Raw genomic sequence first — 20232 nt, forward strand, 5'->3', positions numbered from 1 at the left:
GATGACTTAAAATGTGTCAAACTGATCTCATTTATTGATCAAGATTAGTACTGTAACATGTCGGTCAGTTTGTCCTAATATATAAAATAATTTCACATCTGAGGTACATGTAATGGAAATGTGTTAGTTCCATAGGTTATGCATATTAGGGTTAAACCAATGAGTGTTCACATACAGTACAGGAGAGCATCCAATGATTACACATGTTCTTATGATAATGTCCTACTGAGCAACACACAACCATTAAAGAAAGCGCCATATAGTGAGAAATGTAGAGTCTATGTGGACTCTCAATAGTGTTGGCATGTATTTCTGTGACTCAGGCTTTTGTTTGCCGGCTTCCTTAAAGCCTAAAATAACCTCATCTGAGCAGATTCTCTCTCCTCCTACACAGAATTCAAACGCTTGGCACAGGCGCTTTGAAAAAGATTGTTGAGAGGTTTTAGCTGTCAATCTGATGGATTTTTCTGTTTCCATCCCTCCTTTAGAGAATGCAGTTTGTCCAACATTTATATATGTTTCCTTAGTGATGACAGGTAGCCTAGTGGTTGGAGCGTTGGGGCAGTAACCAAGAGGCTGCTGGATCTAATCCCCGAGCTGACAAGGTCAAATCTGTTGTTCCGCCCCTGAACAAGGCCATTAACCCACTGTTCCCCGGTAGGCTGTCATTGTAAATAATAATTTGTTCTTAACTGACTTGCCTAGTTAAATGAAGGTTAAATGTATTATTATTATTTAATTTTTTTGTGATTTTTTGAACATTCATATCTTGTATATGCTATTGTGTTTCAATTGAGTTGTTTTTGCCAATCCCGAAAGCACTACAATGCACAGGCCTAATGGGTATTCTATTTATGTCTTTATTCTTCCTGTCGGCCTGATATAAGCAGCTTGGGTCCTTTCAAATCAAATGAACCAAATCATACATCATTTCAGAAAAGCCTTAGACAAATAATATGCTGCTGCAGTGTTGGTACATTGTATACAATGATGTTACTATTGCAGCGGTGTGTTCATCATTTGTCCACATTTTTCTATTTCCCAAACTTTGCGGGTAAAACCAGTTAAAGGCCCCGTCTTTACAACAGGCTCATTCACGTACCTTCCCAAACCACTCAACAAACAGGACTACATGTGTAGATGCAGTGTAGCTCATGGTCCTTTAGTTTAGTCATCAAATGAACAAAAGAGAAGAACTTAACCAGATTCATCCAATAACAGTTCCATTCATAAAGCCAGGTCTACATGCTGCTCATACAATTAATGTCCCTAACCCTAAGCTAACCCTGGCATCTACAGTGAACTCAAAAAGCATTGCGACTGTGACTTTTATTGTAAATAATAATATGTTTCTAGGCACTTCTACAATAATGTGGATCCTACCATGATCACGGATAATCCTGAATGAATCTTGAATAATGATGAGTGAGAAAAAGCTAGACACACAAATATCATACACACCAAAAAATGCTAACCTCCCCTGTTATTGTAATGGTGAGAGGTTAGCATATCTTGGAGGTATGGTATTTGTGTGTCTGTAACTTTCTCACTCCTCATTATTCACAATTCATTCAGGACTAGCCGTAATCATGGCAGCATCCACATTAATATAGAAGTGTTTAGAAGCATATTCTATTCTTATTTACAATAAAAGTGACTCCAAAATGACACAAGACATTATTTGCCATTCATTTCTATTGGGCACAAAATAATCTGAAACACAACCAAAACAAACAGCAAATGCATCCAACAAGTTTGTAGATTCACAAGCCTGATTTAATCATTGCGTGCTAGGAATACGGTACCAAATACTAAACTTTTGACGACACATATAAATGAATTTGTCCCAATACTTTTGGTCCCCGGAAATGGGAGGACTATGTTCAAAATTGTTCCAAACGGTTCACCCAGTATGGATGAAAATACCCTTCAAATGAAAGCTGACAGTCTGTACTTTAACCCCACAGTCATGTATACTTTCAAAGTGCTGGAGTACAGAGCCAGAACAACAAAATGTGTGTCTCTGACCCAATACTTTTGCAGCTCACTGTATATCAGGATGGCTTCCCAATGCTTTTCTATCTTGGAGTGGTGATGAATGATAGTCAAAGCAAAGTCCAGCCAGGCATTCACTCACAACCTGACAGCACTGAGAATGGGAGACTTTTGAAGGCCTTTGACATCAGTGTGTTTCAGTGTGTCACCCTGGCCCAGGCAGCATCATAATAGGCCAAAGCAGGGCTGTAGTGACAGGGAGACGGGTGGGGAAGAGGCCCTCTCATTACAGACCGGTAGAGCTGTGGACCTTTAAAGGGTTGGCAGAGGATTGTCAGGAGACATCATATGATGGATCTCTGCACTTCAGAAGGGACAATAGCAAGATATTGAACCCTCAGTGGCCTGTCACTCCTATTGTACAAGACACCTGAAATATCATGATTCATATCATAACCCAGCAAGAAAGTTTGTCATTGTTGTTGAATTACCTTTTTAGAGAGGGCCAATACCCAGGAAATAGTTACAGAGAGGTATCAATGTCTGTAACCAATCCTTGTTTGATTGGTTACAGACGTTGATACCTTATTTTTGTTGTTTTCGTTATTTTACATTTTTAGGGGGAGTGGATATTGCAAATAGACTGTGGTTTCTATCAATGTAATTGTCTGCATCATTTCCCATCCCCCATATATATATATATATTAGTATTTATTTTCCTTTATACATACAGCTTATATGTACTAAATACATTTCATGGACACAGTATATTTTACATTAGTTATCTTTTGTTTGTTTTTAGTCCCACCCTTCAGCTGCATCCCTCCCATCTCTCTCTGAAGACCATCCAGTCCCAGCCTTCAGCTGCCCTCAACCCCTCCCATCTCTCTCTGAAGACCATCCAGTCCCAGCCTTCAGCTGCCCTCAACCCCTCCCATCTCTCTCTGAAGACCATCCAGTCCCAGCCTTCAGCTGCCCTCAACCCCTCCCATCTCTCTCTGAAGACCATCCAGTCCCAGCCTTCAGCTGCCCTCAACCCCTCCCATCTCTCTCTGAAGACCATCCAGTCCCAGCCTTCAGCTCCCCTCAAACCCTCCCATCTCTCTCTGAAGACCATCCAGTCCCAGCCTTCAGCTGCCCTCAACCCCTCCCATCTCTCTCTGAAGACCATCCAGTCCCAGCCTTCAGCTGCCCTCAACCCCTCCCATCTCTCTCTGAAGACCATCCAGTCCCAGCCTTCAGCTGCCCTCAACCCCTCCCATCTCTCTCTGAAGACCATCCAGTCCCAGCCTTCAGCTACCCTCAACCCCTCCCATCTCTCTCTGAAGACCATCCAGTCCCAGCCTTCAGCTGCCCTCAACCCCTCCCATCTCTCTCTGAAGACCATCCAGTCCCAGCCTTCAGCTGCCCTCAACCCCTCCCATCTCTCTCTGAAGACCATCCAGTCCCAGCCTTCAGCTGCCCTCAACCCCTCCCATCTCTCTCTGAAGACCATCCAGTCCCAGCCTTCAGCTGCCCTCAACCCCTCCCATCTCTCTCTGAAGACCATCCAGTCCCAGCCTTCAGCTGCCCTCAACCCCTCCCAACTCTCTCTGAAGACCATCCAGTCCCAGCCTTCAGCTGCCCTCAACCCCTCCCATCTCTCTCTGAAGACCATCCAGTCCCAGCCTTCAGCTGCCCTCAACCCCTCCCATCTCTCTCTGAAGACTACCCAGTTTTGATTTCTATTTGTCATATATTTTTCAACTGTGCTGTGATTGTTTCACAAAAGTTCTGAACATATATACATTTTACGGACACAGTATACTTTACATTAGTTCTCGTTTATTTGTTGTTTTTAGTCCCACCCTTCAGCTCCCCTCAACCCTCCTGTCTATCTGTGAACACCATCCAGTTTTGATTTATATTTGTCACATATGTTTCAACCGTGCTGTGATGTTTCACAAAAGTTCTGATCCTTTCTATTCTCATAGTTTATACGGATTGTAAATTAAAGATAACATTATTTGCTAAGAGTATTATTATATTATTGATTGATTGATTGCTCCAAAACCTCCATAAAAAAACAGACTATGGTTTGCAACTAAACATGGGGACAAATATCATACTTTTTGGAGAAATGTCCTCTGGTCTGATGAAACAAAAATAGAACTGTTTGGCCATAACGACCATTGTTATGTTTGGAGGGAAAGGGGGAGGCTTGCAAGCCGAAGAACACCATCCCAACCATGAAGCACAGGGGTGGCAGCATCATGTTGAGGGGGCCTACAAACCTGACTCAGTTTACACCAGCTCTGTCAGGAGGAATGGGCCAAAATTCACCCAACTTATTGTGGGAAGCTTGTTGAAGGCTACCCGAAACGTTTCAATTTAAAGGCAATGCTACCAAATACTAATTGAGTGTTTGTAAACTTCTGACCCACCAGGAATGTGATGATAGAAATAAAAGCTGAAATCATTCTCTCTACTATTATTCTGACATTTCACATTCTTAAAATAAAGTGGTGATCCTAACTGACCTAAAACAGGGAATTTTTACTAGGATTAAATGTCAGGAATTGTGCGAAACTGAGTTTAAATGTATTTGGCTAAGGTGTACATAAACTTCCGACTTGAACTGTATAACATTCTATTGGTTGCAAGACTTTTGTATAATCAATTTAATTGAAAAACTACGTTTTGAATCCGGCGTTTTGTGTGTCAGTTCATAAACCATGTGCCATGGAATTGGTACATCGCAAATCTCCTCCCAAGCAATCTGTATGGCACAGAGGTAAATTATTTGGTCCTTAAATTAAACTGGTATACTTTTTTATTTCTCACAATTTTCTTTAACCAATTGTGGCATTTAATGCAGGGCTAACAGACACGTTCCTTACTTTCTCCCTCTTACACTTGCCTCGTCCATTTTTTCGGCAATGCTGCAATTAGCCGGTTGTAATGTTGGATAGTTGTTACCTTATTGGTAATTAGGAACACTTCAAAACCTAATCTGTGTCCCATCATATTACCTATATAGATAGTGCACTACTTTTGTCAATGGCTCTGGTCAAAATCAGTGCACCATTTGGGACGTAACCCTAGTGTTGAAGTATTTGGTATGTTCAGATTATGAACCCGGAATGCAAAGGCAATATGTGAAACAATTGTGTAATGTCAGGATTGTAAATGTGAATGCTTTTGAGTAATGCTGTCACTGTATGGTTCTTTATCTCAGTTGTTCAGGTTGTCAAGGTTACGCTGCTGGCTCTGAAAAGACATTAGAAAAAAGAGAAAAGCAGTAGAGGACAACTGATCAAAGGAGAGAGCGGAGTCCCACTCTCCTTTGGACATGGTCTGTTTGTCGACAGCACTCTGATACTGTCTAGCAGGAACTTCTCTCTGTGTGTCTGTCAGATTATTGCCTTGAATTACAATAATCTATTTATCTGTTTGTTAGGAAAAATGATTCTCAGTGGTGATTCAAATGCTTGACGGTATGCTTGGGAATGGGATAGCTAGCTACCATATCTTTCTATGCCCTCTCCACACTCTCTCTCGCCCTCTTTCTCTCCCCCCTTCGCTCTCTCTTTTCTATCGCTGTGTCTCTCTCTCTACCCTTTGTTCCATCTGCTCTACTTGCCTCTGTGTAATGACCCTTTTCCCTCAGAGACCAATTACTCACTAACCGTAACCACTCTCATTAATATTTACTGTATGAAACATACTGATGGATAGTTTTCATGCAACACTATTGTAATTACACATATAGTTAGCTATTCTGTGATTGGTGATTGTGACATCCAAACCACTGTTTCCACATCTTTGAACAGAACCTTAATATTATTGGACACTCTTTAACATAAAATGTGACGTATCTAGGATAACGTTGAGTTGGAAATAATGAGTTCTTCTTTTTCACTAAGAAACTTCAATCAGTCAATCAATCAAATGTATTTATAAAGCCCTTTTTTACATCATGTCACAAAGTGCTGTACTGAAAGCAGCCGTCCTGTGGGGGGGGGGGGGGGGGGCACCGATCCTGTAGAGGATAAGCAGCCTGCTGTCTGTGGAAGGCCAAGTATGTCAGGGAAGCCAGCATCATATTTTCCCCATGCAGTGGATGGTCCTCTGTGGAGTCAGAGGTGCTGCATACTGTACTTCAGATGTCCTTTGGGAGTTTTCTCTCTGAATGTGTTGAAGAGACCACCTTCCAGACTCACACACTGTTTGTGTTCCAAATGACCCACAGGGCTCTGGTCAAAAGGAGTGCACTATGTAGGGTGACAGGTGGTTAGAGCATTGGACTTGTAACCGAAAGGTTGCAAGATCGAATCCCCGAGCTGACAAGGTAAAAATCTGTAGTTTCTGCCCCTGAACAAGGCAGTTAACCCACTGTTCCTAGGCCGTCATTGAAAATAAGAATTTGTTCTTAACTGACTTGCTTAGTCAAATAAATAGATAATAGGGTGCCATTTCTGAAACAGCCACTGTAAAACTTCAGATAATTTCTGTTCCTCTCTAGACAATGGCAGAGCAGATATGAATATGTATGTGTTACAGCTCTTTCCAATTATTCAGATTTTTATACAGTATCAGTCAAATGTTTGGACACACCTACTTTTATTTAACCTTTATTTAACTAGGCAAGTCATTCATGTTTTTTAAAACTATTTTCCACATTGTAGAATAATAGTGAAGACATCAAAACTATCATGTTGTAACCAAAAAAGTGTTAAACAAATCTTTTGAGATTCTTCAAAGCAGCCACCCTTTGCCTTGATGACAACTTTGCACACTCTTGGCATTCTCTCAACCAACTTAACCTGGAATGCTTTTCCAACAGCCTTGAAGGAGTTGCCACATATGCTGAGCACTTGTTGGCTGCTTTTCCTTCACTCTGCGGTCCAACTCATCCCAAACCATTTCAATTGGGTTGAGTTCTGGTCACCTGATGCAGCACTCAATCACTCTCCTTCTTCGTCAAATAGCCCTTACATAGCCTGGATGTGTTTTGGGTCATTGTCCTGTTGAAAAACAAATCATAGTCCCACTAAGCACAAACCAGATGGGATGACATATCGCTGCAGAATGCTGTGGTAGTGTGACATGAATTCTAAATAAATCACAGACAGTGTCACCAGCTAAGCACCCCCACACCATCACACCTCCTCCTCCATGCTTCACGGTGGGAATCACATATGCAGAGACCATCCGTTCACCTACTCTGCGTCTCACAAAGACACGGCGGTTGGAACCAAAAATCTCAAATTTGGACTCATCATACCAAAGGACAGATTTCCACTGGTCTAATGCCCATTGCTCGTGTCTCTTGGCCCAAGCAAGTCTTTTCTTATTATTGGTGTCCTTTAGTAGTGGTTTCTTTGCAGCAATTCAACTATGAAGGCCTCATCTCAAACAGTTGTTGAGATGTGTCTGTTACTTGAACTCTGTGAAGCATTTGTTTGGGCTGCAATTTCTGAGGTGCAGTTAACTCTACTGAACCTATCCTCTGTAGCAGAGGTAAATCTGGGTCTTCCTTTCCTGTGGCGGTCCTCATGAGAGCCAGTTTCATCATAGCTCTTGATGGTTTTTGAGCCTGCACTTTCAAACTTCTTGAAATGTTCTGGATTGACTGACCTTCATGTCTTAAATGATGGACTATCGTTTCTCTTTGTTTATTTGAGCTGTTCTTGCCATAATATGGACTTGGACTTTTACCAAATAGGGCTATCTTCTGTATATCACCTCTACCTTGTCACAACACAACTGATTGACTCAAACGCGTTAAGAAGGACATAAATTCCACAAGGCACACCTGTTAATTGAAATGCAATCCAGATGATTACCTCATTAGGGTGGTTGAGGGAATGCGAAAAGTGTGCAAAGCTATCATCAAGGCAAAAGGGGGCTTCTTAGAAGAATATAAGATATATTTAGTTTTGTTTACCCCTTTTTTTTTTGGGGGGGGGATTCCATGTTTTATTTCATAGTTTTGATGTCTTCACTATTATTCTACAATGTAGAAAATAGTAAAAATAAAGAAAAAACCATTGAACGAGTAGCTGTGACCATATCTTGCCATTTCCACTCCACAAGCGTAATTTGTGTTAATTATAGACATGATGGCTGCATCAAATACTTATAAATCATTACTGTGTGGGTTGTCATTATGTGTTTCCAAAACTCCCATTCCTTGGCAGCAGCTAATGGGGATCCCTAATAAATACAAATACAAAACTAGCTCTCTCTCCCACCACAGAGAGTGATATCAGGAACATGGGGTGGGTTGGGGGCTGAAGCAGCGGTTCAACCCCCAGTACCATTAGAGGATCACAGTGGCCAATAATAGCCCAATAATAACATGGCTGGCTGCTCACTCTCTGCCACCCGTTGAGCCCTCTTCCTTCCTGCTGTGTGTGGCGCCATGTGGCCCGGTGTGTGCTGCTTCCTGTCCTGAAGGACGTCACACAATTAACACAGCTGAATGAAGAGCCCCTCCGCCTGCTGCAATTACTCTGATGTGCCTTGCATGTCAAAGAAATTAATCGAGCCGATGTTTGTGCTCTCGTGTCTTTGATATATATTTCAAGACGTGTGATTCAAAATACTGCCTCATTGTTAAGTATGTGGTTATGATCTGTTCTATTGTACAGTGCAATCAGAAGAAGACAGTTAACATATTGTCACACCCTGACCATAGTTTGCTTTGTATGTTTCTATGTTTTGGTTGGTCAGTGTGTGATCTGAGTGGGCATTCTATGTTGGATGTCTTGTTTGTCTATTTCTATGTCTGGCCTGATATGGTTCTCAATCAGAGGCAGGTGTTAGTCATTGTCTCTGATTGGGAACCATATTTAGGCAGCCTGGGTTTCACTGTGTGTTTGACATGATGACTCATTGCTGTCCCCAGTCCACCTGACTGTGCTGCTGCTCCAGTTTCAACTGTTCTGCCTTATTATTATTTGACCATGCTGGTCATTTATGAACATTTGAACATCTTGGCCATGTTCTGTTATAATCTCCACCCGGCACAGCCAGAAGAGGACTGGCCACCCCACATACCCTGGTTCCTCTCTAGGTTTCTTCCTAGGTTTTGGGCTTTCTAGGGAGTTTTTCCTAGCCACTGTGCTTCTACACCTGCATTGCTTGCTGTTGGGGGTTTTAGGCTGGGTTTCTGTACAGCACTTTGAGATATCAGCTGATGTACAAAGGGCTATATAAATAAATTTGATTTGTTTGTTTGTGGGTGATTGTTCCTGTCTCTGTGTTTTGCACCAGATAGGACTGTTTTAGGTTTTCGCACGTTTGTTGTTTTGTTAGTTTATTCGTGTACAGTTTCTTTATTAAAGTACAATGAATAACAACCACGCTGCATTTTGGTCCGCCTCTACTTCACCTAAAGAAAGCCGTTACACATATTCTTGTTGTCAGTGTTGGTTGGTTGAGAGGAGGCTTTTCTATTTGCTTTTTTTACATTTTCTTCGGATGGGGTAGAGGTAAAAAAAAAAGAGTTAAAGAAATATGTACTAAGATAACCCCAACCCATTCCCCCCTCAGTCCCCATCCACCCACCTGCATCCTCCCCACCCGGAAACCATGTTATAATATGAAATGTTTTTGCGGCAGTGCTGCCTGCCAGCAGTGATCTTCTCTGAGTGATTCAGAGATGCAAGGGGCTATCATTGTTAAGTAACATAATAGATGCAAAGCATTTAATATTTTAATTCATGCACTTTGAAACTGCAGGGCACTCCCTCATCATATGGAGGAATGTGTCTACCTGATTTAGGGGACACCGTGAACAGTTGGGAGTTGGGGCCAATCTCCTCATAAAACATTTCCTTGGTGTTATGTACAGTCTGTGAACAAACTGAAAATGTATAAATTGATGGTTCGGATTATGAGATGACAAGGTCATATTTTTCCATATTCTGTTCCATTTGAAGAGTTGTTCAGATTCAATCTGATCTGTGGACCTTACTTTTTTAATGGCTAGCTCAGAATATGATCTTTCCAAAGGTTGTTTATATATTAAAGAGATCAGTCCTTTTGGGAGCCCAGATAATGTTTTTATAAATCCCGTCATTGGATGGTTCGGTAGTTGGGTTTCCCAAAAATTGTTGCAAGCAGCATAGTCAAAGTCACCAACACTCTGGATAACATGAAAACAGTCTAACCAGCTCTTCTAGGGCGAGTAAAATGGTCAGAATGAGGTGTTCTCTCATTTGTGTCTGGAAGTAGCTGGCAAGTTGGCCAACGTTAGTAATTTAGCTTGGGTGCTTGACTGCCGTTGTGAGGTCAGAACGCTCTGATCAACCCTACTCCTCGGCCAGAGCGTCCAGTGTGCACTCGGAACACTCTTAGAGCGAAATGCTCTGAATTTATGAATGGACAATCTGACAATGCTCTGAATTTACGAACACCCAGAGGGCACTCTGAGCGCTCTCTGGCACTCCAGAGTGAATTTTCGAACTCACCCATAGACAAAAGGAGTTGCCTGGTAATGTGTATCTTTCAAATCTTGGAATGTTCTCAAACCGTTACAGTCCATGATATTGGTAAGAGTACAGATTCCACATTTGGACCATTGGAGGGATGTGAAAGGCCACCTTCCAGATCACACGGCATTATTGGTAAATATTGGAGAATGGGCATACCATTTTGATACCCAGTTGCAATGATTGAAGATTTTGCACCAAATTGTGCAAGCAAAAATTGTTCCAAAGCATAGTTTACATTATTTAAGGGATATATCAGTGAAGACCACCTCTTCCATGGCAATATGAGACACCATATTTCTCTCTATACTGAGCCAGGGGGCAGAATAATCATGTCTAAACCAATTTAGGACGGGACGAAATGCTAGTGACTGGAAATACGATTTAAAGTTTGATACAGATAGTCCTCCTACGTCTTTCCCTCTATGCAAATTCCAGTAGCCAGAAGGGGGACGCAGTGAGCTACAGCAAAACATTTTTTACTCATCAATCTACACACAATACCCCATAATGGTTTTTAGAAACGTTTGCAAATGTATTAAAAAAAAAAAAAAAACAGAAATACCTTAATTACATAAGTATTCAGACCCTTTGCTATGACACTCGAAATTGAGCTCAGATGCATCCTGTTTCAAGTCATCATCCTTGAGATGTTTCTACAACTTGATTGGATTCCACCTGTGGTCAATTGATTGGACATGATTTGGAAAGGCACACACCAGTCTATATAATGTCCCACAGTTGACAATGCATGTCAGAGCAAAAACCAAGCCATGAAGTCGAAAAGGAATTGTCCATAGAGCTCCGAGACAGGATTGTTTCGAGGCACAGATCTGGGGAAGGGTACCAACAAATGTGTGGAACCACTAAGACTCTTCTTAGAGCTGGCAGACCGACCAAACTGAGCAATTAGGGAGGTGACCAAGAACCTGATGCTCACGCTGACAGAGTTCTAGAGTTCCTCTCTGGAGATGGGACAACCTTCCAGAAGGACAACTGTCTCTCTAGCACTCCACCAATCAGGCCTTTATGGTAGAGTGGCCAGATGGAAGCCACTCCCCAGTAAAAGTCACATGACAGCCCACTTGGAGTATGCCAAAAGGCACCTAAAGACTCTCAGGTCATGAGAAACAAGATTCTCTGGTTTGATGAAACCAAGATTGAACACTTTGGCCTGAATTCCAAGTGTCACGTCTGGAGGAAACCTGGAACCATTCCTACGGTGAAGCATGGTGGTGGCAGCATCATGCTGTGGGGATGTTTTTCAGCAGCAGGGACTGGGAGCATAATCAGGATCAAGGGAAAGATGAACGGGGCAAAGTACAGAGAGATCCTTGATGAAAATCTGCTCCAGAGTGCTCAGAATCTCAAACTAGGGTGAAGGTTCACCTTCTAACAGGACAACGACCCTAAGCACAGAGCCAAGACAATGCAGGAGTGGCTTTGGGACAAGTCTCAATATCCTTGAGTGGCCCAGCCAGATACCGGACTTGAACCCGATGTAACATCTTTGGAGAGACCTGAAAATAGCTGTGCAGCGACGCACCCCATCCAACCTGACAGAGCTTGTGGGGATCTGCAGAGAAGATCTACCCTTACACATAATGGTCTACCCTCACACATTACAAGGGGGTAGGATGCCGCTCCTTTGATATTCATGGAGATTCACTCATGACTAGCACATAAAAATACCAGCCAGTCAAAAACGTGGGCCATGAGAAACTAGCTAGTGTCGCAGAGGAAATAAATCACAGCTGAACTGTGGCGGAATTCTTGAAGTGAAGCTTTTTACTCTTTGACATACCCTCTGTGTCTGTCATTCTCAATGCTAGGAACCCAATACTCCTCTGGTTTTGTGAGTGTTTAAATCAAAATAACCTCTCAGAGACTAAAGCTTTACTGACAAAGTAGATTGTGTATGTGTTAAAAAATACTGATTTAGGATGTCAGCTCTCCCCACCACAATCCTAACCTTCACAATTATTAGAGTAGAAATGAGAGATAATTATTAGAGTGCATTGTTTTTGGGAGTATAAAAGCGCATGAACAGAAGGACAATACAATGTCTACATTTTCATTTCTTTTAACATTTTGTTGTTGTTTCTCTGTCTTTACAGCTCCAATCAGGAACATCATCTGCAGTGGTTCCCAGGTTGGCCCACTGTCTGTGGACTGAACAGACACCATGAAGGGTCTATCAAGCAGCCGCAGCCACCACCATTTGGTCACCTGTGACCCTGGTTCCTATGATGCCCTAGGCCATGGCCACCACCCTGACCGCAAGCCCTACCTGATCAACCAGATGGACATGCCCATGTCCCACCCCTCTGACCACGCCTACTACACCCAGGTCCAGAGCCAGCATAACCAGAAGAACCACACTGCCTTCCCCTCAGACAGTAGTGTGGTGCCCTATGGGACCTTCCCCAGACGACACTACAGCAGCTCACACCACGAGCTGAAGGATCGGGTGGGGATGGATGAGTGTGCTGTGGTGCCCTATGGTGTGGGTGTTGGTGTGGGTAACATGCTTCCCAACAAGGGCGTCAACATCCGCCTGCCAGTCAACCTGCTGGACCAGTTTGAGAGGCAGCCGTCATTCACCCGGGACGGCTACCACACGCTGCAGTACAAGAGGACGGCACTGGAGCAGCGCAACGACAGCCCCGGACGCATCCGCCACCTGGTCCACTCCGTCCAGAAACTCTTCGCAAAGTCCCACTCCTTGGAGGGGCCAAACTCCAAGCAGGGAAGCATCAATGGCAGCAGGAACAGCCCCGAGAGCGAGACGCCCCCCACGCAGAAGCACCGCAAACGTAGCAAGAGCAGGGAGCGCTGCAAGTCAGCTGAGCCCAAGCACAGGAGCCCCACCTCGGGGTACTGGAGCTCAGACGACATCCTGGATGACCGAGACGTCTGTCACAGCCTGTTGCACAGCCCCACTGGAGTCATGACCATGGGCCGCCACCCGGACAAGTCCCAGTCGCAGTACTTTATGGAGGCCTACAACACCATCAGTGAACACGCCCTGAAAACGTCGCGCAGTAATAACGACGTAGTAAAACACACCTGTGTCCCCTCCCATATCCCCATAAGCATGGACGCCCAGCTCATGAAGAAGAGCTTGTGGTCGTCCAGTCTAACGGTGAGCAGGGCTCGCCAAGTCTACCAGAAGGCCTCAGTAAATTTAGATCATAAAGCGCTAGTGAAATCTGAGGCTTGTCAGCAGGAGCGCTCATGCCAGTTCTTGCAGGTATGCAATTCTTTAAATTCACCCCTAAACCCAAACCCCCCCTTGCCCACCTACCTACCCCACTGGAGAGGACCTACCCCCTCTCCACTTTCATTTGATTTGAAGAGAGAAGTAAGTGCAAACCAGTAGTGGCCTTACTTCCTTTAGTAGGCTTTTTTCTTTTAAACCCATCAGTGACTGGCATTATTTCCTGTTTATAAACCTCTTAATTTCATAGATTTCCCAGTTTTGGGGTTCTTTAATTATTACCTAATAATTTTGTGTGTGTGTGTGTGTGTGTGTGTGTGTGTGTGTGTGTGTGTGTGTGTGTGTGTGTGTGTGTGTGTGTGTGTGTGTGTGTGTGTGTGTGTGTGTGTGTGTGTGTGTGTGTGTGTGTGCATGCGTGTGTACTGTGTGAATATTCTCCGGAAGTTGTACACAAAGATTACATTGCCAAAACCATCACCTGTGAAATTCCACTCACGAGACACAGTTTGCACAACAAGAGCACAAATAGCACATCTCTAAATGGATCTAAGCACTCAATTTCAACTCAGTTTATTTGCAGAAATATCCAAATACTGATTATGAATTATTATGTTAATGTAAATAGTATGTAAATGTTGTTCTCAACAATTGTTCATCTCCTCTCTTTCTCACACTGAATGTATATTCTAATCACTGAATATCATAATGTATACCAGACATGTAGGAGTGGTTTTATGTATGATAGGCAAATAGAAGACATTGAGACACAGTCAGCAACACTGTGAACCAGCACATTAGTGGATGTTTCCCATGTACTCCTTCATATCCTGCTACAGGTGAAGGATCTTAATTTGATTTACCCTGTTGCAGAAGAACATTCCTGCGATGCAGGATATTTGAAACTTGTAGTGTATTTGAGGTTTAAACAGGCTTCTGAAGTTAGTCATTTCCACTGTGAAATTTCAGACATGATTTTCCCTTACGAAAAATGTATCAACCACTACAAAAATGACCATTAATTATAATCCACATAATAATTCACATTTTCTGCTGTAGCAAACAGGTTCAAATTAAGATCCTGTATCTCTTTCTGCCGTATATAGTAACTCTGTTACCATAGAAACACCCACCAACAATAATGACAGGATTGATTCGAAAGTTGGGATAGGATAGTGGTAGCTGTATTATTAGTACAAATTGAGACCAATTACCTATATGTCTGTGAGTCGAGTGCCATGTGAGGAAAGATGGCAAAGATTTTATGCAGCTTTTTGAAATTATGTAAAAAAATATATATACAAAAATAAAACTGGAGCCAAGCATTTTGATTTCTCAAATCTCAGATCTACACTTCTAAATTAGTGTAGTTATTAGAGATGTTGTGTTGTGAGTAGACTTGTTATGTATTTTAAAGTATTATTGATACTGTATTGTGTACATGAATATCCAACAGGGAAGACCCCAGTGACAAATACACATGCACAGTACCCAATTACTTAGCCAGGCATCACAACATTTAGATCTCCACATATTCAGCCCCACACTGTGTACAGTGAACGGTTAGCTGCAGTAAATATAAGTAACCGAAGCTGTTATAGGGGAGTTGTCACAACAACAAAGTGCTGAACACATAAAGTACGGTATTTAAGATACAGCACATGTTAGTTCTGTGTGAACTTGTGAAGATAGGCCTATTTCTGTGGCGAACATGTTATACTGTGTTCTACAGATGTAGGATCTTCATTTGAGACAGTTTTCTACAGCAGCAGAAAATATTCCTGCAGCAACAGGAAAGGTGAATTATTAGGTGGATTATAATTCATGAAAAGTTTGTGGTCATATGCACATCCTTAAAAACATAGGTGTTGGGCTAATAAATAATACTAGTAAAGAGAAGGAAGGCCCGCTGTTACGCTCTTTGATGGAAGGATCGGACCAAGGTGCAGCGTGGTAGGCGTACGTCTTACTTTATTCAATGAACACCGAAAAAACAACAAATACAAAACGAAACGTAAAGTTTAGTAGGGCTAAACAGCACAGTACCAAAACAAAATCCCACAAACTACAGGTGGGAAATAGCTGCCTAAGTATGATCTCCAATCAGAGACAACGATAGGCAGCTGCCTCTGATTGGGAACCATACCTGACCAACAAAGAAATAGAAAACATAGATTGCCCACCCTCGTCACACCCTGACCTAACCAAATAGAGAATGAAATGGATCTCTAAGGTCAGGGCGTGACATCCGCACACTGTTTATGCTCCCAATTCACCACTTTATTGACAATGTTTAGAACCGAAACGGATCTTCGTCAGGTCAAATCCCACCTCACATGACCATTACACACATGACGCATGGTGGGTATGGAAACAATTCAAATCACTTTGCGCATAGTCAGTCATAATTAATCACAGAGGTACATATGGTCATTAGGGATTATATACAAATCGGTCCAAGTTAAAAACCTAGGCAGCAGTAAAAAAGATTACGTTGGAAACTGTTGGAATACCCGCCTAGGGGTGGAGATACTGATCATCTATTACTGAGAAGAGAATTGTATTGGATTCACCATTTGTCTGCCATGTCTCCGAAAGGTCTCAACCAAGAGTTTGATATCAGACCATTTGTTACGTGAATATGTTATGTTGATTTGTCCTGCCATCCAGGACTCCACTTAGTCATTTTGTAAATTTTTCATTTGGACCGGTATGTATTTATGTATGTATGTTGTATGTATGTATGTATGTATGTGTGTGTAATGTGTGTGTGTGTAATGTGTGTGTGTGTGTGTAATGTGTGTGTGTAATGTGTGTGTGTGTAATGTGTGTGTGTGTGTGTAATGTGTGTGTGTAATGTGTGTGTGTGTGTAATGTGTGTGTGTAATGTGTGTGTGTGTGTGTGTGTGTAATGTGTGTGTGTGTGTGTGTGTGTGTGTGTGTGTGTGTGTGTGTGTGTGTGTGTGTGTGTGTGTGTGTGTGTGTGTGTGTGTGTGTGTGTGTGTGTGTGTGTGTGTGTGTGTGTGTGTGTGTGTGTGTGATGGTATGTATGTATGTAATCCTTTATGTGATTGACTATGTGCAAAAGTAAATTGTTTCCACACCCACCATGTGTCATGTTCATAATGGTCATGTGAGGTGAAATGTGTATATTTTGGGATGTGAGTGCTCAGTCTGTTTGACCTGACGAAGATCCGTTTCGGATCAAAACGTTATCAATAGTGCAGTGAATTGGGAGCATAAACAGTGTGCAGGCCTTCCTGTTCTTTACGATTATAATTAATGGACATTTTTCTAGGGGTTGATGCATTTTTAGTTAAGGAAAATCAAGTCTGAAATTTCAAAGTGGAAATTACAGAAGCCTTTTTAACCCTTTACAGTTGTGGGAATTGAGCTTATTGGGCTTATTGGAGAAGAAATATGGAACGTATATGCATAAGGGAACAGTTTGGAGATTATGGGAAAATTATTAGATAAATACTGAATCCAAAACTTAAAATATACTGTTGATTTTAGGTGCATTTTACATTTACTGTACTTTTTGCTGCATTTGTTGTTAACGAAATCTGAAAAAACTCTGGATTCATTCAGTAACATGATAAGAATATTATTAAGGTGCAACATAACACCAAAAAATGTAAAGCGTTTGAGTGAGAGGTCTAACTGGTGTTTCCAAGGGGCCACATACCTCTTCAAAGAAATTTAAATGCACTTTTATGACTCAAAGGAGAGTCTTCAGCTATTAGGTGCTTTTGGAGCTCTCCCACCTGTGCAGTTGAGGAACTACAGATATCAAACTTGTAGTTGTCTTCTTTGAAACACAGCCCTGCATCCCCACATTTACACAATTACTGTTGTGTCCATTATAAATCGCTATCTGGGTCAGGTGGGCATCATTTGAAAGCTTGTTCTATTGACTAGCTAAAATATAAAATACGATCTTACAGTGTTAGGATTTCAAAAGGCAATTCAGTGAAGCAGGTCTTCATTTTAGTGCGCATAGAATGGCGGCATGAGTGCATTCAGATGTGTGCACCGCAGCACATTTTCTTCAGAACGCAACAAACAGGCTCATTCTGGTCAGGGAAACCCAGGATGGAACATCATGTCATCTTGTAACTGTACATCAAACATAGTGATCATAAATGTTGACACTGTGTATGACATAAGTTTTATGATATGGAAATGTCTCATCTTTCAAAATACATTGAGTCCTCGTAATTTGCAGCATTTCCCTTACTCAGACAATAAAACATTTGCTAAATTTCCCCAATAACTGGAGGGGTGGGGGCAACTTCTTGTTGCGCGTGTTGCTCATGTTCAGAATGGATGTCAGTCAAAACCCATACAGCGCTGTGATGCGGAGACCCTGTGCTCTGACATCAGGTATAGCATTTTATTGTATAGCCACTGCGTTCTCATTTAAGCACTTATCAGTGTCCAAATCTGCTATTTTCAACCCGTATACAGGAACGAGTGTAAAAGGCTACACCTCAAATACACTACAAGTTTTACATTTCTCCTGCAACAGGGTGACCAAATTAAGATCTTACATCTGTAGTGTGTGGGCATGCAGCCGCTCAGCGGTAATAGAGTAACTCTGCTTCCACAGCCTCCTTTTATATTCAACCTGCTAATTTCTGCTCTGACGACAAAAGCCCTAGTAGCCTAGCCTGCCCAGCTCTGGCTGTCTCCCTAGTTACCAAGGCTCCTCTCCCTTTGCAGATTCATGTAATTACTAAGTCTTCGGAGGAGTGGGATTCTCTCTCCTCCAGCATCAACTTCGTCTCCAAAGTATTTTTGAATGCAATATGGTAACTTCCCAAATTGGGTATATCACTAGAAGATGAATAGATCTTCTCTGGTAACACATTCTTTCACTGTTTCTGAATGAACCTTTTAGAGAAGGGGCACCATAATCCCTCTCTGTATGGACGTAGTAGTATTCCTATTAGTAGTATTCCTATCAACTATTATACAATAAAGAATAGTTTGGAAGTTCAGGTTGTGCTATTGCTTGTGCCCTAGTTTTACTCATTTGTTCAACACATATTTATGGCTACCTCATTGTGTTTCTCCTTCAATCCATTATTTCCCTCACACCTATACAAAGCCTTAAAATACTTTGTTTCAGGCTAGCTCAAATGTTGTACCACCCCCATGATGTTGTTTGAGCTCAGATAGACACCCTAGTTCTTTGTGAACATCCTCTTGATAAGTTGTTGTGTGCCCTTAGGAGGACACCACACTAGCGGATGCCCAGGTTGTCAGGAAGATGTTTTTAGTGTAATCATGTGAACTCATACCAGCCTCTTCCTTAATCACTTGTTTATTACCTTCAATGCTCAGTATGAGAGATAGAGAGCGGTAGGAGTCTGACTGTGCGTTGGATGTTGTTGTGACACTGCGTTGGCAGGACCGGACCAGGTAGATGTGGGTTCATGGCGCCATACAGTCATCCGTGGAGGTGCCTGATGCCCTGTTGTCACCTCCCCCGTCCCCACAGGTGCCACAGGACGAGTGGAGTGGCTTCTCGCCTCTGGGGGGTAAGGAGGATGACATCCCATGTCGACGCATGCGCAGCGGGAGCTATGTGAAGGCTATGGCCGAGGAGGAAGACAGCGAAGACTCGGAGGGAAGTCCAAAGCCATCGCCAAAGGTCCAGGCCCAGGCCCAGGTCGACGGGCCAGCTATATCAAAGCCACCCAGCCATCACTGACTGAAATGACCACCTTAAAGTAAGACTCTGCGCTATGACATTTTAAAGTGACTTTGACTTAATTTCATTATCATAGTCCTTATGATTTCACATTCTTTGGAGCATGATGTGTGTACTTAAATGACCCATTTACTGCAGTGGGGGAGAAGCATAGCATGAAGAAATCAGACAACCGTTTAGGATAAGGTCCTCCGACCCCCAGCTTTATTGGTACCGTTATATAGAGAGGTTGCTCGTAGCTTTCAGTATCACTCTGGCACATCTGGGACTTCCAGCTAGAATTTGTGAATTCATTAAAGCAGCATCCAATCCAAGAGACAGCCAAGCCCGGCACCTGTGCATTTCCCCCTGCATGCCGTTCCACTCAGTGAGTAACGAGTATTAATGTTTCAAACACCAGGGGAAATGACTGGAAGGTTCTCCTGACTGTAGATGAAGTGAGAAGCTATTTTAAAAATGAACGTTTCAGTTGAAAAAGTACAGTATATTCTAAGTTATATAATTATGCTCTTATCGGTTTATTATAATCTTCACAATGAACAAATATGTCAATCCCTAAGCATGGCAAGCATCTCTCAATTTAAATTTGAAAGGATCTTTGACATAAGTTGAGCTAAAGGCACTAGGATTGTGAGAAAAGCTTCCCGAACCGTGACTGTGATCCGTGTTCTAAATCAGCTTGTATTTCTGTCTGAAGCTCTGCATGCCTCATGACCTTTGATAGTGTACTGTGCCTCTCCTGGTTCTGTTGTTCATGTTATGAACTCCACTAGGCGTCTGAAACCGTTTGGCAGGCACTAAGTGATCCTTAGATTACCACA

General features: G+C 42.4%; 1 pseudogene; it reads left to right on the forward strand.

Moving 5' to 3' along the window:
- Positions 1-20232, forward strand: part of LOC115114444 (disks large-associated protein 1-like) — a 115056-nt pseudogene that overhangs the window by 60287 nt on the left and 34537 nt on the right.

This window comes from Oncorhynchus nerka, linkage group LG9b, assembly GCF_034236695.1.
Source record: "Oncorhynchus nerka isolate Pitt River linkage group LG9b, Oner_Uvic_2.0, whole genome shotgun sequence".
Taxonomy (NCBI): Eukaryota; Metazoa; Chordata; class Actinopteri; order Salmoniformes; family Salmonidae; genus Oncorhynchus; species Oncorhynchus nerka.